The sequence below is a fragment of the Canis lupus genome, chromosome 29 (genome assembly GCF_011100685.1).
Source record: "Canis lupus familiaris isolate Mischka breed German Shepherd chromosome 29, alternate assembly UU_Cfam_GSD_1.0, whole genome shotgun sequence".
NCBI classification, from domain to species: domain Eukaryota; kingdom Metazoa; phylum Chordata; class Mammalia; order Carnivora; family Canidae; genus Canis; species Canis lupus.
The window spans coordinates 26,434,470-26,456,989 of record NC_049250.1 but is presented as its reverse complement, the minus strand read 5'-3'; the positions used below and the strand labels follow the sequence as shown (position 1 = coordinate 26,456,989).

Here is a 22,520-nt window from a genome sequence, read left to right as displayed (position 1 = left end):
AACAATGATATAAGGATTAACATATTTCCTCTTCCAAGTAACAGGAATTTTTCTTAAAGATTTTATTTATTTATTCATGATAGACAGAGAGAGAGAGAGAGGGGGGCAGAGGGAGAAGCAGGCTCCATGCAGGGAGCCTGACGCAGGACTCCATCTCGGGACTCCAGGATCACACCCTGGGCCAAAGGCAGGCGCCAAACCGCTGAGCCACCCAGGGATCCCCAAGAAACAGGAATTTAAAAGGCAAATTAACATAAAGAATGATTAATTTTAACACATTATCAGTCTCTATTTTTTTTTTTTTTTTTTGGTCACTGACAACATCCCCTGCAGAAAATTACAAGATTTTCAAAATACTTGTTGAAGGATGATATGCCAAGATTTTTAATGGCTATGGGAGAAAGTGTTAGCAAATCCTTTCTTTGAAACTCAGTTCGAAAAATAAGCCCTTGTGCCAAGTGAACTCATAATAAATAACTGCCTTTCAGAGCAGCTCAAGAACAATAAGGTGCACCATTCTGGTGCTCTCCTATATATCCTGAATTCTATATATTGTGTGTCTATGCTATGCATCTATATGTACATCTAAATATATATCTATATCCCCTAAAATACTATTTTGCATATAATGAAGTCATGTTTACCATATAGCTGCTTCAGTAGTCGTTGACAAATTATTATTATTATCATTCCATTTATCTAAAAATATGCGAGATGAGAGAAATATGCTAAAAGCTTGAACCATCTTTTGAATGGACTTGGGTTATCAGTAATTTTAGAAAAGGAAATAATTAATTTATTATAAATTATTTTATTCCTCACTTATTAGATAGAAATATCAAACTGAATCTGTTGGGGCTGGATGGACTTGTCTCAGAAGATAATATCTGTGGTTCTCACCTTATGGTAAGACATATATCACTTGTGAACAATCAGGCAAGTGTATACATTATTAAAATAGGTTATTAATTATGGTTTTATAAACAAATGTTATAGAAATAGTTTATGATTAATTGCATAATCAGTTTGAAATGCCATTGAAACATAAAATTATTAGTATTATTGATGTTTTTCCCCCAAGGGGAGAAAATGACATTCTCACTGTCACTTTCTATATATTCTTATAAAGAAAATATGAAGGTAGATTCCATCTGGTACAGTTCTCTAAATGGGCTGTTGAAGTGATATGTCTCTGGGTTTTTTTAAAAGAAGATTCAGGCAAGAAATGCACTGGTTTTCATTATACTCTTGAAAAGGGTGTAAATTTTATATGTTTTATCTAACATTGTGATTGCCTGACAACCACCATCAAATTAAGCTTGCAAAAATTAAGGCAACTGGGTGCATGGACAGGTATGCATGAGAACAGACATTATTCATCCTTTGATTACATTGATTACATTGTCACCACTGTCTTACTACAAAGAAATTGTATCCTAAACAGTGATGAGATCCAGATATTCCTACTGATTTGAATGCTCTCAGCTATAATATTACTGAGCATAAGTTTTCTTCTTCTTGTATAATGCTTTCTTCTACTCAGACTGCCACTTGGTAAAGTTTTACAAAGGGAAAGTAATCTACTAAAATAACCCACTTGAACAATAGTTTCTAGTATAGACCAAAGAAAGTATCTAAATCATCACTTTCGAGCCACTGTGACTTCTGTTCTGTGCTTTCTCAGTTGTCTTTCTCCCACAGATTTTTATAAAGATGGTTCCTTCAGGGCATTGAGGTTTCTAATAAAAAAAAAAACAACTTCTATTAAGATATTCTGTTACCACTCACCACATCAAAATTAGAACTTCATTCCAATCTTGTCCATTATGTCACTGACTAGTATATTATTTCATAGTACTTATTTCTGTTTGAAATTATCTTGCTCTTCTATGTGTATATTTTTTTTTGTTTTCTAATGACCAAAGCAAAACTATAAACTCTGTGAAAGTAGGGATTTTGTCTCTCTCTAGGGCCTAGAATATTGCCACACATGAAAGACTCACTCATGAATTATTTGTTCTTGAATGAATTAATGAACTATTGAGACAGGATTGATATGTTGGTTGACAATCTGACCTTTTGTCACATACAAATTATTCAACGAGAAATATATAGAAAGCCAATAAGATAGCAACTTTCTATATATAAAAACCTTAATATATTTAGTGTGCCTCTCTGATTGAAAATATTTAGAAAATATTTAGCAAAAAGTTATATGAATACATGAAACTTTTGTAGCTGCATATTTCTAGATCAATGAAAGGAAAATTACAGACTCATCAACAATATAAAACCGTAAAGAATGAAAAACATCGATCATCTATAGAAGGTAAAAATAGCATTTGAATACAAGGAAAAAATACACTTGGGGAAGACAGCAGAGTAGAAAGCATCAGTAATCTATCTCCTCACACAACAATTGCAGTGGCAAGATCTGTCCAATGTAATTATTTTGGAACTCGAATTTCTATGAAGGCTTGCAAATTCCAGAGGAAGGTTTAGACTGTAAATTGCAGTTAATTTTAGTCAATTTAAGCTCTTTGCTCAGCAACAAGTTACCCATTTCCCACTTCAGAATCCTGTGACAGGGCTCATGCATGTGTCCTCCCGAGCAACTTGCATGCATTATGTGGGAGCCAACAACGGACAACCCAATTAAAAAATAGGCAGGGGATCCCTGGGTGGCTCAGCGGTTTAGCACCTGCCTTTGGCCCAGGGCGCGATCCTGGAGTCCCGGGATCCAGGAGTCCTGGGATCGAGTCCCTGCGTCAGGCTCCTGGCATGGAGCCTGCTTCTCCCTCCTCCTGTGTCTCTGCCTTTCTCTCTCTCTCATAAGTAAGTAAGTAAGTAAGAAAGTAAGTAAGTAAGTAAGTAAGTAAATAAATAAATCTATCTTTAAAAATAATAATAATTAAAAAATAGGCATATAACTTAAATAGGTATTTCTTCAAAGAAGGTGTAGGAATGACCAGCAAACACATGAAAAGATGTACAACAGCAGTAATTATTTGGGAATCCAAACAAAACTATGAGATATCTCATAATTCTTATTAGAATGGCTACTATAAAACAAACCCAAAACAAAACAAAACAAAACAGAAAATAAGATACGGATAAATTGAAATCATTGTGCTCTGTTGGCGGAAATGTACTGTTTTGTGGAAAACAGTATGGTAGTTCCTCAAAAAATAAAACATAGAATTATCCTATAGTCCAGCAATGCACCCTGAGTATATGCTCCAAAGAAGTGAGAGCAGGTTCTCTATGAGATATTTGTACAACCATGTTAATAGCTACCTTATTTACAATAACTCAAATGTGAAAGCAATTATAGGTATCCATCAATAGATGAATGGACAAGCAAAATGTGTCATATACATAAAATGGAATATTATTCAGCCTTACAAAGGAAGGAAATTCTGACACATGCTATATGGAAGAACCTTGAGAACATTATGCTAAGTTAAATAAACCTATGACAAAAGGACAAAGATATAAGGTACCTAAAGTAGTTAAAATCATAGACAACAATATGAATGTTCTTAATACCACTGAACTGTATTTATATATTTACTGTATTTATTAGTCTCCAATGCAGTGGGAAAAGTGATTATTTCAATAAATGAGACTGTTTCAATAGTTTTCCATATGGAAAAAAATGTGTAAAACTCCTTTCTCCACCCACACAGAAGTGAATTGCATACAGATTGCATATTTAAATATGAATTTTAAACAATGGAGTGTTTAGTAGAGAACTGGAAACATATCTTCATTACTTTCAAGTAAGCAAAGATTTCTAAAAATGGACATATGTGCTAGACATGAAGAAAAACAATCAATAAGTGGATTTAGAATTAACAATTCTTCTTAAAATGCCCATTAAAAGAGAATGAACAGTGGTAGACATTATTTCAACAACATGTATCTTGGAAAGGAATATACAAACTAATCCTGCAGATTTGTAAGCAAAAGACAACCAAATGCTCCCCCCGCAACACACATACAAAAGACAACAAAGCAGAAAAATTGACACACTTCAATAGATAGAGTTTTCAAATGCCTGTGAAATGGTTGCTCAACCTATTAATCATTAAAGAAATGGAGATCAAGAATATAATGAATTAGCACTGCAAATCACTTAGAAACACAAGACTGAAAAATAAGGAATGTGTGTATTATTGAAGATGCAGAACAACTTATGTAACTACTTCGGAAAACTGTCAGCATCTGCTAAAACTGAACATATGCGAAGCCCATGACTCAAAATTTACTCTTCAAGGTATAGTTCCAACAGAATATGTTCAAATGTTCACTAAAACACATGTATCAAAATGTAAAATTTTGATACATTCATAGGGCCCAATTCATAGGGCTGTACACATTTCTGTTTTTATCTTATTCTTTAATAAATAGATAAAATTCCCTAGTGAAACACCAGAATGTTTTAACTTATGAATACAACTTGTAGGAGTTTCTCTGCTCTGGTCTTGTCTTAATTCTTTAGAACACCTCCTGTTGCCTCCCTTTTCCATTTCATCATTCCATGTTCCTGGAACGAAGTGCTCTGGCCATGTTGAATTTCTTGCGTCTTTCAAAGGCACTAAGTTATAGTATTTACTAAGGTACATTTGTAGGTTCACCTTTTCCTTTTACTCTTTGCACCCCTACCCTTCCTCATCTTTTAAAACTATTCTTCAAAAATTGTTATTGTTCTTACTAGCTCAGCTCTCACTACCCTGAGACTTCCTTAACATTCTTGCATACTGCTCCACCCCAAAAGGAGTGTGTGCTCTTCTTAGATATAACTCTGTCACTTTCTGCACATAAATATGACAACACTGGTCATGACTGGGTATCTCACTAGTGGTGTTTATTCACTATCAGATTATAAATCCATTGAGGGATTTGAGGAAAGGATTTATGGGCACATTCATTTATTTTTGATCCATCAATCCATTGTCCAAAGCTTGTTAAGAAGTAATTACTAAATAGGCATTTGCTCAATGATCAAGTGAATTATTAAGAGATTTCCCCTAATGAACAAGAAGAATTGGCTATTTCAACATGCATAGTTTTTATTCCATCTAGGAAATGTATGAACCTCATCCTTCAGTTCAAGACAATATATGATCCAGAATAAAATTACAGCAACATTTTCAATGTGTGATTCAGGGACTCCTGGGAGTCTGTAAGGTCAAGATAATTTTTCCCAATAACACTAAGATGTCATTGTTTTTTTTTTTTTTCCATCATTGTTTCATAAGTAGAACCTTTCAGATTGTGCACATCCTGTGATATCCCAAACTAACTGGATGCAGAAATAAATATGAGACTCTTAGATGTCTTCTACTGAGCCAGATATTAAGATATCTGTAAAAATGTGAAATAATGCCACTTTTCTCATTGATATTTTTCTTCCTGAAAATATAGCTTTATTCATAAAAATACACAATTTATACTCATATGTAATGGACTTATTGTTATTTCAAAATCAATTAAAAATTCTATTGTAAACTTCTAATATGGGAAATATTGATAAATATAGCCCACAAGAACTAGATCTTTGAGGTTTTCAATACAAGTGTGAAGTGTCCTTGCAGTTAAAAAACTGGGACTTCTGAGTAAGATGGAGTAGGAGAACCCTAAGCTTATCTTGTCCTGGATACAACTGGATAATGGCTACATTAAGTAAATAACCCAGAAAACAACCTGAAGACTGACAAAACAGACTCTTCACAGCTAACTATAGAGAGGAAGCTGCATTGAAGAGGTTAGGAAGGGGAGAAGCATCATTGGGAGCTAAACAGACACATAGGACTGTTCACAGGAAGGAAGACATGGGGAGGAGTACAGACTCTCAAACCAGGGAACTTAGACAGGGAAGATGAAACCCCATAATACTTAACTTTGAAAACCAGAAGGGCCAAATTTTGCAAATTCTTAAAATTACCAAGATTTAAAACCAGGAACTTTAAAAATCAAAAGGCTGTGGAGAGCAAGAGGAAATTGAGTCTCCATTGTTAAAGAGACAGCACAACAAACAGCCCTGTGGAGTTACAGTATAAAAGCAGTAGTTCAAAAAATGCTAGGGATATACAGGATGGAGATTTGTTTACTAATCTCAGAGAATGTGGAGGAGGGGTAGGGATCATTGGGAAATTTCTCCAGGAACAAAGGAGCTGGTGGGCACCATTTCTTTCCCTGCTCTCCAGCACAAATACAGGAACACCTATAGGAACCTGCATAGCACCAGCACTGGCTACCTAGCTTGTTAACACCATGCCTTGCTCCCACATTCTCCTGTGGACATTCTCCTCCAGCCAGGTTTAGGCAACAGGTTGTTTCCCACAACAGACCCTGGCAAACCTTGCTTACACGAAGTCCAGCTCCTGTGTGTTTCTGTGGATTCTCTTGCTTCAACCTGGCCTTCCTAGGTTCCTGGCAGCTTCAGGTCCCTTCCCACCTGCACAGACCTTTCTGGCACCTATTGTTCCACCTCTCCCTTCTTCTGTAGTTTGGTGCATGTCTGGCAAACACCTAGTCTGACTCAACTTAAGCCTAATGTAGCCCCAGAATGGCCCACTAACTGATTTTTCAGCAGAAACTTTGGAGGCCAGAAGAGAGTGGCATGACTAACACAGGTATCAAGGGCAGCCCACAATAGGCAAAAAGAGCCACTGCAGATGATTAAAGGCAAAAGGGGCTCAGTTATAATATCAGGGCACATGCAAAATACATAGGAGGCATCCCTGAAGTGCCAAATTCTAGTGAACAGGGAGTATTGCACTGCAGGGCATTACAGGACCTCTTTGCTTATAAAGGTATTACTTTCAAGAGCAGGAGACATAGCTGATTTCCCTAAAACATAGAAACAGACACAGAATTAGACAAAATGAAGAGATGGAGGAATGTGTCCTAAATGAAAGAATAGGACAAAGATCACAGCAGAAGACCTAAATAAAAGGGAGATAAGTAACATACCTGATAGAAAACTTAAAGTAATGATCATAAAGATACTCACCGGACTTGAGAAGAGTGAAAGACCTGTGTGAAGCCTTAACAAAGAGAAAGAAAGCATTAAAAAGAACCAATTAGAGATGAAGAATTCAATAAATGAAATTAAAAATGATCAAGATGGAGTAAATAGTAGACTAGAGGAAGCAGAAAAATGGATCACTGACCTAGAGGACAGAGTAATGGAAAGTAATCAAGCTGAACAAGAGAGAGAGAAAAAATAAATGAAAATAAATTCAGCAACTCAGTGATACCATTAAGTATAATGACATTCACACTATAGGGATTCCAGAAGTAGAAGAGAGAAAAGGGCATAGAAAATTTTTTTGGTGAAATAATAGCTTAAAACTCCCCCAATCTGGGTAAGGAAGCAGAAGTCCAGATCTAGGAAGCACAGAGAGCTTCCATGAAAGACAACCCAAGGAGGTCTACACCAAGACACATAGTACTTAAAATGGCAAAAAGTAGTGATAAAGTGAAGTTTTTAAAAGCATCAAAATAAAATAAAATAGTTGGATATAAAGGAAACTGCATTAAGCTATCAGCTGATTTTTCAGCAGAAACTTTAGAGGCCAGAAGAGAGTGGCATGACATATTCAGTGCTGAAAGAAAACAAAAACAAAAGAACCCCCTACATCCAAGAATACTTTATCTAGTAAGACTGTCTTTTATAATAGAAGGAGAGATAAAGACTTTCCCAGACAGGCAAAAGTTAAAGAAACACATGACTACTAAACTATCCCTACAAGAAATATTAATAGAAACTCTTTAAGTGGAAAGACCATAAGTAGGAGTAAGAAAAGTAGGCAGCACAAAAGCAATACAAATAAGTATATCTATAAAAATTAGTAAATGTATTCACAAAATAAAAGGATGTAAAATATGACACCATATACCTAAAATGTAATGGAGAAAAGAATAAATAATGGGTTCAAATTTAAGTGACCATAAACTTAATACAGATTGCAGTATGCAAAAGATGCTATGTATAAACCTAATTGTAACCAGAAATAAAAAAAAACAGAAATAAATATGTAAGAAATAAAGAGAAAGGAATCCAAGTATAACGTTAAAGTCAGCAAACTATGAAAGAAGAGAGCAAGAGGAGAAAGAAACAGAGAACTATAAAAACAACCATAAAACACGTTACAAAATAGCAATAAGTGCACACTTATCAATAGTAACTTTGAATCTAAATGGACTAAACATTCCAATTAAAAGATATAAGGTTACAGAACAGATAAAAAAGCAAGACTTATGCCTATGCTGCCTAAAAAGACTCATTTCAGATCTAAAGACACATGCAGATTGAAAGTGAAGGGATAGAAAAGGATTTATCATGCAATGACAGTAAAAAGAAAGCTGGAGTAGCAATATTTATTGTTGGAAAAAAAGACTTAAAACAAAGACTGTAACAAGAGACAAAGAAGGAATCTATATAATAATAAAGGGAGTAATCAACAAAAATATATAACAATTGTAAATATTTGTGCACCCAACATTGGAGTACCCAAGTTCATAAAGCAGCTAATAAGAAATGTAAAGGAAGTAATCAATAGTAAAACAGTAGTAGTAGTGGAATTCTACACCCCAGTTACATCAATGGACAGATCATCCAAACAGAAAATAAACAAGGAAATAGTGGCTTTAAATGATACATTGAACCAGATGGATCTAACAGAAATATTGAGAACTTTCCATTCTAAAATATCGGAATACACAGTCTTCTCAAGTACACATAGAACATTCTCCAGAAGAGGGATCCCTGGGTGGCGCAGCGGTTTAGCGCCTGTCTTTGGCCCAGGGCGCGATCCTGGAGACCCGGGATCGAATCCCACGTTGGGCTCCCGGTGCATGGAGCCTGCTTCTCCCTCTGCCTGTGTCTCTGCCGCCCCCCCCCCCCCCGTGACTATCATAAATAAATAAAAATAAAAAAAAAGAACATTCTCCAGAAGAGATCACATTAGGCCACAAAACAAATCTTGACAAATTAAAAAAGATCAAAGCCATGGCATGCATCTTTTCTGACCACCAACATCATCAACATAAAACACAAGAAAAAAAAAATCTGAGAGAAAAAATACATGGAGGTTATAAACAATGAATGGGTTTATACCATTCATTAACTAAACAATGAATGGGTCAAACAAGAAACAAAGAAGCATCAAAAAATACATAGAGACAAATGAAAATGAAAACACATTGGTCTAAAATCTTTAGGATGTAGCAAAAGCTGTTACAAGAGGGAAGCTTATAGTAATAGACTTACCTCAAGAAGCAGGAAAAATCTCAAACAAACAATCTAACCTTACATCTAAAGGAGCTATAAAAAGAACAAACAAAACCACAAACCAGTAGAAGGAAAGAAATAATAAATATATATAAAAAAGAAATAATAAATATTAGAGCAGAAATAAATAAAATAGAAACTAAAAAAAAAAAAATATATAGATTTCAATGAAACCAGGAGCTGCCTCTTTGCAAAAGAGCAACTGAGATTTATTTCCAAGATTCAAGAGTGGTTCAATATTCACAAATCAATCAATGTGACACATTGCATTAACAAAAGAAAGGATAAAAACCATACAGCCATTTCAGTAGATACAGAAAAATTATTTGATGAAGTACGATGTCCATTCATGATAAAAACTTTCAACAAAGTAGATTTAGAGGGAACATACATCAACATAACAGATGCCATATATGAAAAACCCACAGCTAACATCATACTCAATGGTGGTAAACTATGAGCTTTACCCATAAGGTCAGAAACAAGACAGGGATGTCCATTCTTACCACTTAAATTCAACAAAGTATTGGAAGTCCTAGCCACAGCAATCAGACAAGAATAAGGAATAAAGACATCCAAATTGGTAAGGAACAGTAAAATCTTTGCTATTTGAAGATGACATGAAATACTATATAGAAAGTTCTAAACGACTCTACCAAAAAATTGTTAGAATTGATAAATAAATTTAGTAAGGTTGCAGAACACACAATCAATATACAGAAATCTGTTGCATATTTATAGATGAATAAAGTAGCAGAAAAAATTAAGAAAACAACCCCATTTACAATTACACCATAAATAATAAAATACCTAGGAATAAACTTAACCAAGGAAGTGAAAGACTTGTACTCTGCAAACTATAAAACATTGATGAAAGAAATTGAAGATGACACAAACAGAAAGATATTCCATCCTTATGGATTGGGAAAACAGATATTGTTAAAATGTCCATACTATTCAAAGCAATCTACAGATTTAATGCAATCCTTTTCAAAAAACCAAGAGCATTTTTCACAGAACTAGAACAAATAACCCTAACATTTCCAGGGAATCACAAAAAAACCCCAAATAGCCAAATTATTCTTGGAAAAGAACAAAACTGGATGTATCACAATCCCAGATTTCAAGATATAATACAAAGCTATAGTAATCAAAACGGTATTGTACTAGCACAAAACTAGATACATAAAACCACGGAACAGAATTGAGAGACCAGAAATAAACCCATGATTATATGGTCAATTAGTCTTCAGAAAAGGTGGCAAGAATATGAAATGGGAAAAACACAGTCTCTCCAACAAATGATGTTGGTAAAACTGGACAGCACATGCAAAAGAACAAAACTGGGCCACTTTCTTACACCATACACAACACTAAACTCAAAATGGATTAAAGTTCTAAATGTGAGACCTTGAATCATAAAAATCCTAGTAGAGAATACAGGTAGTAATTTCTCTGATATCAGCTATAGCAACATTTTTCTTAATCTGTCTCCTGAGGCAAGGGAAATGAAAACAAAAAGAAAATACTGGGACTACATCAACATAAAATGCTTTTGCACAGTAATGGAAACAATCAACAAAGCTAAGAAATGACTGATTGAATGAGAGAAGATATTTACAAATGACCTATTCAATAAAGGTTTAGTATCCAAAATATATAAAGAACTTATACAACTCAACACCAACCCCCCCCAAATAATCCAATTAAAAAATGGACAGAAGACTTGAATAGACAGTTCTCCAAAGAAGACATATAGATGGACAACAGACCCATGAAAGATGCTCAACATCACTCATCATCAGGGAAATGTAAATCAAAACCACAATGTGATATCACTTCACACCTGTCAGAATGGTTAAAATAAAAAACACAAGAAACAAGTGTTGACAAGGTTGTGGAGAAAAAGGCATTCTCAAGTACTGGTGGTGGGAATGCAAACTGGTACAGCCACTGTGGAAAATAGCATAGAGGCGCCTCAAAAATTAATAATAGGACTGCCGTATGATCCAGTAATTCCACTATTTGGTATTTACCCAAAGAGTATAAAAACACTAATTTGAAAAGATATAGTCAAATCTTTGTTTATTGCAGCATTATTTGCAATAGTCAGATTATGGAAGCAACCTAAATGTCCAGTGATACATGAAGGAAAAAGAAAATGTGGCATATATAATGGAATATTAGCCATAAAAAAGAGTGGAATCTTGCTATTTGCAACAACATGAATGGAGATAGAGAGTATAATGCTAAGCAAAATAAGTCAGAGAAAGACAAATACCATATGATTTCACTTATGTGAAATTTAAGAAAGAAACCAAAGAACTGTGGAAAAAAAAAAGATAAACCAAAAAACACACTCTTAACTATAGAGAACTAACTGATGGTTGCCAGAGGGAAGGTAGTGGGAGGATGGGTGAAATAGGTGAAGATTAAGAGTCCACTTATCATGATGACCACTGAGTACTGTATAGAATTATAGAATCATTATATTGCACAGCTGGGACTAGTATAGCCCTGTGTGTTAACAGTACTGGAATTTAAAAAAATGAAAGCAAAGTATTAATCTAGAAGATTTATTAATATTGTTGGCTCTGACTTGGTCCATTAATTCCATGAATTTAGAGTTTAGTGATAACTTTCTGTAAATATGTCCAGCATGTTACTAGAAAGGAGAGATAGTTTTCCTGCAGAAATATTTACTTTTTCATAATCATTTTTTAAAAAATTACTGAAAAATGGTATTTTCCTGTAAAAAGAAACATGAGAATAAGTTTAGAATATCAACCAGAAAGTGCAGTTATATATGTACAATGCAAAATGATTCTGTCTTCTGTTTTTTCTAGTTTTCTTGAGAATTTGAATAAGCACAAGAATAATGTTTTTCCTAATAGTTTGCATATGGACTAGACTGAGGATGCTGAAATTATTTTATATCTTCAGAATGGATTATTTATATACTATGTGTTTGGAAGTTGTGATATTTTTTGGCTTTCAATTTAACTTTGTGCCTTATCTCTATGGTTTTTGAGCTTCTATGTGGCATATATGTATGTATATAGATATACATACATAGTTTCTATTCTAGTATAATATAAAGAAATAATTTTCCTCAGTTATTTGTATACACAAAATACAATTTGATCATTACTTTTTGAGCATTTTAAGAATCCTCTAATTCAATGTTAGCTATTCCTGTTTCAATGATTACTACTTCTTTGATTCTATAATCATCATATGCAGTATAATTTAATATTGATTCTTGGAAAGATGTATAATAAAAATTCCATTTTATGGTTATGTTTTAAAAATAATTATATTATCATAAACCACAACTTGTGTTTATACATTAATGCTGAACATTCTAGTAATTTCATGACATAATTTTCCAGTTATCATAAGTTTCAGGGAAAATTAACCCTATTTATCAGAATTTTCTGTCTTCCAGTACATTATTTAGTTTAAGTAGCATAGCAACATATTTCTTTTTAACATCAATATAGTAGAATTGAATTTTAAAATGATATAGTTTCAGAAACAGAGTAAGAATAGCGATAGAAGAAATTATGCAAATTAGCTGTTAGACTTTGAGTTTTATACTCTTTCTTATTTTTAGATTTAATTATGAAAATATCCAAGGAATACAAAAGTAAGAATAATGATATAATGAATTTTGTATTCTATCCCAAATTTAGCAGTTATTAAAATTCTGCCACTTGGTCTTAATTTATCCTCTGTCTTTATTCTCTTTGTTGGAGTTTTTAAAATCAGAGTTTCTATCATTTTAGTGCTCATAGAAATCACTTGGGGATCTTCCTAAAATGCGAATTCTGATTCAGTAAGTCTGTGATGGTCACTGAGAAGCTACATTTCCAAAATGTCTCAGGTGAGGCCAGTGTGGCAGGTCTAGGGACATGCCCTGTAATGCATTTGTAAAGCATAGTTCAAATATCGCACTTTTTTATTTTTTAGCAGTACCTACTTCAATATACATTTCTAAAAATATGAGTAAAAATATGAGCTTTTTTTTTTTTACAAAAACATATATTGGCCTACTTAAAAATTAGCGACAATTCCTTAGCATCATCTAATTTCCAGCCCATAATCATGTTTCCCCAATTATCTTGATTGTTTCTTTTTATGCTTATTTGTACAAACCAACTTGAGAACTCAGTGCACAATTTATCTTGCCTCTTGAATCTTGTTTAATATATAATAATCTCTCATTCTTTTCTTTCTCTCTTTTTCTTTATTTTTTTAATCCACTGACTAATCCTGTAGAATATAGCATACCTTGGGGGTTGTCTGTGAGGTTTTATGTTTTTTGCTTTTTTTTCCCCCTGTCTTTTAGCTTGTCCCTCTATTCCCCCTCATAATTAGGGCAAAACAGAGAAATTTCATTTTGTTGCTGTCACTTTTTCTCAGTGAATGTACTTTTTCCAGTTTATCTTTTTTTGTTAAAGGTATAGTTTTTTGTGGGGTCCTCATTTCAACACTTTACTGTTACTTGAGGCCTTGTTTTTTGTCCCTTCCTAAGGTTCCACTATCCTAAAGACTACAATTGCTTGCAGAAAAGAAGGGGTTCAATCGCCACAGATCGCATTGTTCTCAGACCTCTCTTTATCTAAAGATCCGAGTGTTCCCTTTGTTTCTCAAATTTTTATTATAGACAACTTCAAACCTATACAAAAATAAAGAGAAAAAGATAACTTATGATGAATTTCTATATACACATCATCAATATACAAAAGTGATCAATTTTCCAACTGGTCTCATTTTGACCTACAGCCCTGCCCACCTCTCCAAAATAACATTGAATCAAATCACAAATAACCTACCAATTTATCTGTAAACCTGATATAACTAAAAGATAAGAACTTAAAAATTTTTCAAAACACATCAAAAATATCATCTTACACCTAACTATTCATAATGATTTTTTAAAAGACTATATAGGGGTGCCTGGTGGCCCAGATGGTTGCGTTTCTGCCTTTGGCTCAGGTAATGATCTCTAGGTTCTGGGATCAAGCCCCATGTTGCCCTCCTCGATCAGTGGGACATCTGCTTTTCCTTCTCTCTCTGCCTCTCACTTTGCTTGTGCTCTCTCTGTCACTCTTTCTCTCAAATGAATAAATAGTATCTTTAAGAAAATAAAAAAAAAGATTATTTATTTATTTGAAAGAGAGAGAGAGAGCAGAGGAGCAAAGGGTAGGGGCAGAGAGAGAGGGATAAGCGGGCTCCCCATTGAGCAGAGAGCCCTGTGCTGGGCTTGATCCCAGGACCCGGAGATCATGACCTGAGCTGAAGGCAGACTTTTAACTGACTGAGCCACCCAGGTGCCCCTGTGATATCCATGTTGTATTCACATTGTACCTATTGTCTTATAATTCATAAATAGAGTTTTATTCAAAGTACAAATTAAGTTCTATATTTTGTAATTGGTTTATTTGTTGGTATTTCTGTTTAAATTTTTGTCACTCTCCCTTCCTCTTGCTTTTATGTTGCTGATACACTCGAAAAAAACCCAGAATATTTGTCCTGTTTCCCATACTCTAGATTTTGCCAACTGCATCACCATGATGTCATCTGACACATTTTATTGTCACTATATTTCATGTAATTCGGTAACTAGATATAGAGGCATAATCAGATTTAGGTTTGATACATTTGGTTGTATTTTTATGACTCCTATCATCAATTTTTAAGTTAATCTGAAGTATGGAGGTTCCGTTTTTTTTTTTTTTTACAAAAATCCAGAAAATGCTTGATCTCCGTTTTCCCTCCTTGCTTTCCTCCTCCTCTTTTTTTTTTTCCATAAAAACAACAACAACAACAACAAAATAATGTTCAAAGTAATGATTTGGTTATCTATTTTCTTCCAAAAGTGACCAATCAGGCTTTTGTCACTGTTGTTTCATAATGCTAATAGTAAATTCATGAATCTAAACATATTTGATGTTTTGTGAATTCAGTTTTGAGGATTCTTAAAATATCTCAATTTTGTATATTAACAACCTATTCAAATTTGTTTCTTGAATACTTTTGACAAGACCACAGTAGTTTTAGATGGAGTCCATGCTTTGTTGTAATAAGGAGAATAAAATGCTGCACCTTTTTTTTTTTTTTTAAAGAAGTTGTTTAAAATGACTTTTTTTAAATCCTATACTTTTGCCTGCCATGGGGTGAGTTTGTGGAAAGCAGGTTTAAGGGGTTGAATCTGATAAAAGAAACTAAAGAAAAAGTACTGCAGCATTTCTAATTTATCAGTTTACATGAGATTCTGGAAATTGCCTCTGGGTTCTAGGCTATAATTTTTCTACCCAAGAATATTGTCATATTTTGCTGATGAGCTATATACCAAATTCTTGTATTCCATAAAGGTTACATTTTATAGTACATATGCTTCAATTGTTCTGTGTTCTTCCTTTACTATACTCATGCTGGTAACAAGGTCACTGATTGTGGAATAAACTGTTTAATCTCAATACTATATCAAAGAGGCTGATTTTTCTAATTACTAAACCCAACTATTTATGTACCAGTGGCTTTCAATGGGCTTAATGCTATGCCATAAAAGATCATAACATACTTTGTGGCATATATATATATGTTCCCTATTTTATTAAAAATATATTCCCTATTTTATTAAATATATATTCCCTATTTTATTAAATATATATTCCCTATTTTATTAAAGATTGATTAATTAATTAAAATTAATCTGTCCTTCAGGAGACCAACTTTCTTTCAGGGGCATATTTGGAAAATTTGATTATATGATTGCCTGGAGATAAAGTGTGGTTCAGGTAAATATATTTATTTTAATAAAATAGGGAATATATATAAATACTTATATATGCCACAAAGTATGTTATGTTCTTTTATGACATAGCATTAATTTTAATGGCTATACATATTTAATACAATACTGTGCCTTGGAAAACAATTGCCAAATGGATGTTAAAATTTAAAAAGATTATTTTAACTGAGAATATTAAAAATTCCATAAAGTGTAACTAAAAGTATAGATATTAGTTATTTCATAATTACTAAAATAATGTAAAAATCTTGCATTTGCTGTGAATTAGCCAATTCCATTTTGTTTTATTTGTATTTCCACTGGGAGAGATTTCACTTTCAGAAATATTTCAAAAATAAACAACAAAGTTTAAAGCTTGCACTTATGAGGTTATCTAGCATGTTACTCTTCAAAATGGCTGCAACTGATATAAGAAAATCAAGGAACACAATAGCAAATATTTAGAGAAGTCATTTAGTGCTCACTACATTTGCCTCTGCATTGCTTTAAATTCCTTTAATAAAATAGAATAATGATTAGGCCTGAATACTTCTCTTATGCCAGTTGCCACATTAGCCTTCTGTTTTTGACTTCACCATGTATTTTCAGTCCAAGTAAAATCTAAGCTTTTATTTATAATTAAGTGATTCTTGGTGTTTCAAGGGGGAAGATCAACATCTTGGCAACAAAGAAACCAGGAAATCATCTGAAATCTCCTTATTTTCATTGTCATTATCCAAGAAAATTTTTTTAAAGAAAATATGGAAAAAAAAGAAAAGAAAAGAAAATATGGGAGCAGCTCGGATGGCTCAAGGGTTTAGTGCTGCCGTCAGCCCAGGAGCTGATCCTGGAGACCCGGGATCGAGTTCCACGTCGGGCTTCCTCCATGGAGTCTGCTTCTCCCTCTGCTCTGTCTGTCTCTCTCTCATAAATAAATAAAAAAAACCTTAAAAAATAAAGACAATATGGTTTATCATTGTAGGAGAATTGCCATTGACAAGGATAGTAATTAGTCACAAATTATCTTGACCATAGTTCACATCCACACATAACAGAATAGAAAATAGGAGTCTTAGACAAACAATCCTGGTAGAAAATCATTAAGATTCCCACTGTGACATGCCATGTGAAACCATGTTGATTCAAATTTGTCATCTGTATTGTTCTATATTTTATACTATGGAAGGTATCAACTCATTTTACAAAGCCATAGCTGCTACACATTATGACTGAAGTAGAATGCTGCACATCCCCACTTATGAATTGCATTGCAAACATTCTAATATGTTTAACTAATAAATGTTATTTGCAGTGCTGTGTAGAATTTTCACTCTATTAATTGTTTTTCAAAATTGAGTTTTAAATGTATAGCTTCTTAGTGTGACTATGCAATGTCTGACAATATTAAAGTTGAACGAGGAAGATTTTCTAGATCAGACATTTTTAATTCATCAATTTTTAAATGGGATAAGGAATTACTTTGGTTTTAGTACCTAAATAGCTGGGTTTAATAATTAGAAAGGAAATATGTAAAGGAAAGCATGTTTAAGGGGCTGAATTTGATAGAAGAAACTAAAGAAAAAGTATTGCAGCATACTAGACCAAAGGAGCATAGTGTTTGAGGGACAAAATCATATATGTAGATGATATAGATACAGATATATTTTTGTTATTATTAATGGTGTATCAAAGAGTCTAACGTAAATTAGTAAAGATGAGTTCAAGAGTTGAGTTCAGAAAGTAAGTTGTGACTGAAGAAAAGCCTTGTTTAACAAGATATGAATTCCACATTTTAAGAATGCAGATAAATTAATGGATTTAAGACTTTGTAATTATTTTACATTAATTAAAAAATCACTATGCTCAAAAAGTAAAGGCAAAGTAAAAAATACCACATATAACATATATATTATATAAATATATTTGTATATATAATTTATTTTTTCTCCTTTGAAACTAATAAAAATATAAGAATTAAAAAGATGAGAACTTAATCATCAAGTCAATGTATATAATAATATGTAGTATTGTTGTATATAACATACAAATAGTAAATACATAAGAAATTACATATTATATATATTTACCTTCTTGTATCCTTAAACCATATAAGGATAAGCAGCTATTAATTATTCCTTCCAATCACTGGATATTTGTTTGAACTTAAATTATGTAAAGAAGTTCTTTCCTCAAATACAATTTAAATATAGGTTCTCCTAAAATAAGTTCCATAGCTCCAAATAGTCTACCTAATGATGATTTCATTAATAAAATGAGATTTAGAAGTGTGGATGAGTGATATAATTTTTTTAAAATTTTCTCTTTACAATCCAGATTGATATTGTTAAGTATCAAGTGATGTTACTAAAAGACAAGGAAAAATATCACATGCTATTTTTCATATCTATAACTCAGATTCCTAGCTTAAAATCCCTCCTGGAGTTTAAGGGGGAAGAGTGTGGTGAAACAAAAATGCACCTGATCAAAACACACTGAAAGCCTTTAATACAGGGAACCTTTAGAACTCTCCAAAGGAGGGAGATCATGTGTTCCTGAGGCCAAGGGAATAATATATTTATTGAGATAGTTTTAGTCATAGTATGAGCCTTCATTACACACTATTATTTAAAAAGAGTGGACCAAGTCACAAATGAATAATAATCCTGAGAAATACACATAGAATCTATAGATAGTGCAAAACAAAAGGAGAAAGAAAGTTAAGTAAACAACTGAGAAAGGATAAAGAGGAATTTTCTAAGAAAACAATTTTATTAACAATATATACTTTCTAATAAAATAATATTAGAAATTATTATTTCTGATAATAATAGGGAATATTAAGAAATTAGAGCTAATATAGGTGATTGTAAGGACAGAGGATATAAGTTAACTAGAAGACATCAGAAAAAACATATAAACTGAAGTGATTACAATTCTGGAAAACATTAGAGAGAACAAAAAGTAGAATGAACATCACTAAAATGATAGGGGGTACAAAGGAAATTCAGCCTATGCCCAATTGAACAAAAATATCTCTTAAAAGTGATACTAGAGAAATCCTCCTTAACGTTAATGGCATATTTTTCAAATATACACACATGAAATGGAATGATCAATGCCAATCTGAATATGCAACTTCAGAGATGAATAGGAATTAATATAGATATATATATATATATATATATATATCCACACACAAAAGACAAACCATACACTGAAAAAAAATCTCTGGCTTGATTTATTTACAATAATACTTAATGTTTACATTTTCCAAATAGAAAATTTACTTAATTTTTGTTTTACATATGCTAAGCTATTATAAAAACAATAAAATAGTAATTTTTATTTAATAATTAGATTATATGCAATAACTTACAGATTCAAATGAAAATTTATTTAAGTACTATTAAAGAAAATCAGGAAACAAATGAAAATGAAAATGACATAAAGAATGAAATAAAAGATGCAAGAGATACTTGCCACTCCAAGTACCATTCCACTTGGAAATGTGAAAAATTCTATTGACAACCCTTCAGTGAAAGATAAAATAGAGGTTAGAAAATTTCTGAAAAAAAATTAATAACACATTTCAGAGTCTTTAATTAAAAAGTAGATGTATTAAAAAATAAGTCATGGATATAAAAATACAGTATAGGGAATATACTCAATATTAATGTACAAATTTTGTGTGATGACAGATGGTAACTATACTTATTATGTTGAAAACATTGTAATGTATGTAATTGTCATGACACTATGTTGTACACCTGAAACTAATGTCAGCTATACTTCAATTATAATTTTTTAAGAGTCTAAATAGATTTGAAACAATGATCTGAGGAAAATCTGTAGCCCCGAATATCTGCATCAATAAAAAATGAAAGAATTAAAATAAATGACTTAAATTCCCAGGATGGTTAATTTTTTATGTCATTTTGACTATTCCATGCTGTGCTCCAATATTTGGTCAAACATTATTCTGGGTGGCTGTGAGAGTATTTTTTTTTTTTTTTATGAAATTAGCATTTGAGTTGATAGACTGAATAAAGCAGATTGTCCTCTCTAATTTGACTGGTCCTCAATCAATCAGTTGAAGACCTGAATAGAAGAAAATCATAACCTTCCTGCAAGTTAGAGAAAACTGCCAAAATCTTGATCTGGAATGTTGGTTTTTTTTCTTGCCTTTAGATCTGAACTGATTGGCTCTTCTTGGATCTGGAATCTGCTGGCTGTTTGACTGGAACTTACACCATTGGATCTCCTGTTTGCTAATTGCAAATCTTGGGATTTATCACCCTCCATATTCATGTGAGCCAATTCCTTATAATACAACTCTTTATTTTTAAGAAATGGTTCTGTTGGTTGGTTAGTTGATTCTTCTTCTCTGGACAACACTGACAAACATGAGATTCCCAACAAACAGGTCGTGAATGAATACAGAAAAATGGAACATAAGAAGGAAATTGTAAAAAGTAGAAATTAATAAGGTAGAAAACAGAAAAAAGTAGTAGAATTCTATTTCTGAAGATATCCTTAAAAGAAGAAAAATAATTAAATTTTAAAGGAAGAAAGCAAATAAACAAATAGGAATTAACTATTAAAAATTAAAAAGTGATAGTAGACAATTTGCACACATATATGTAAAATAAATTTGAAGCATACAATAAATGGTTGATTTATGGGGAATAAGAGAATTTACCAAAATTCACTTCAATATTAATAAGAACCTTATCTTATAAGGTTTCTTATAATGTATAAGGTATAAGTTTCCTTATAAGAACCTTATTCTTATAAGGTTCCTTATTCTTATATTGGTTCTAATAAGAACCAATCTTCATAGATGTAGTGAAAGTTATGAAAGATAAGTCATCATGTCCATATTATTTAACTTGGGAGTTCCACTAAATCATTAGAGATCACATAGATCCTCTGATACATAAATTCTTTCCAAGCACAGAAAATAAAGGTAAATTTCCAAATAATTTTTTTAGAGCAAGTGTAACGTTGATACCTAAACTTGACAGCTTCCCAAAGGAACATTACATATGAGTATCTATTATGAATATCAGTGCCAAAATACTTGACAAATTAATGGGTGACTTCACCATCACATTATGAAAATAATAAACGATAAGCAGGTGTATTTTATTTATTTATTTATTTATTTTTTCTTTTAAAATTTATTTATGATAGTCATACAGAGAGAGAGGGAGAGAGAGGCAGAGACATAGGCAGAGGGAGAAGCAGGCTCCATGCACCGGGAGCCTGACGTGGGATTCGATCCCGGGTCTCCAGAATCGCACCCTGGGCCAAAGGCAGGCGCCAAACCGCTGCACCACCCAGGGATCCCCAAGCAGGTGTATTTTATAAGAGGAATGCAAGAATAAGGCAATACTTGGAAATATATTAATTTAGTTAATTTTATGAATAAGTCTAAACAGAAAGATCACTATGATTTTTTTTCCATAGGTCCTGAACATCACTGACAATATTTATTGGCCATTTCTAATAGAAACTCAAATTTTGATAAAACAAGGAAGAGGGTTCAGTATTAGGTGGAATTTTTGCTCTCATCACTGTCACCTTCTGTTACCTTACATGTCAAAAGAGACATTGCATTTGTAATTATGGTTACTTATTGCCTGAACTTAAATTAGGGAGATTATCTTGGATTACCCAACTGGAACCCATGTAATGACATGAGCATTTATGAGCAAAGGAGAAAAGTGGCAGAAAGGAGATATATATGTCAGAAGAGATAGTAAGACAGAGTTGAAACATGAGAAGGATTTGGCCCATCATTGCTGGCTTGAAGTGTTGAATGTATTCCTTTGTGGATGTATCTCAGTCCTAAAGACAGTATGTTAATAATAGCTATTCAGTGGGTAAGCCCTGGAAACATTCCATTAAGTCTAGGAAAAAGGCAAGGATTCCCATGATCTTAACTACTACTTAACAATATACTGAAAGTATGAGCCAATGCACTTAGATGACATAAAACTCTTAAAAGCACAAAAATAAGACAAATAAATTTTTCTCTGTGTGCAGATGCTATGATAATGTAACTGGAAGTGAATCAGTGACAATGCTTATCTTAATAAAATAATTCAACAATATGTCATAATATAAAAATCAGTCACAAATTGCTGAGCCTGGGTGGCTCAGTTGGCTAGGCACCTGACTCTTCGTTTCAATTCAGGTCATGTTCTCATGGGTCGTGGGATCAAGCCCAGAGCCCTGTGTCTGGCTATTCACTTAGTAGGGAGTATCCTTGAAATTCTTTCCCTCTTCCTCTGTCCCTTCCCCACTCATACTCTCTCTCCTAAATAAATAAATAAATAAATAAATAAATAAATAAATAATAGATAGATAGCACTTATAGCCATAATTAATCACCATTTAGAAGTTATAAAAGAT

General features: G+C 32.8%; 1 long non-coding RNA gene across 1 annotated transcript in view; it reads left to right on the top strand.

Moving 5' to 3' along the window:
- Positions 1 to 830: 830 nt before the first annotated feature.
- Positions 831 to 22,520, top strand: part of LOC111093169 — a 30,818-nt gene continuing 9,128 nt past the window's right edge. The window contains exons 1-2 of the long non-coding RNA XR_005381110.1: positions 831 to 906; positions 20,292 to 20,411. This is a non-coding gene — a long non-coding RNA (uncharacterized LOC111093169). The remainder of the gene's footprint in view (positions 907 to 20,291; positions 20,412 to 22,520) is intronic.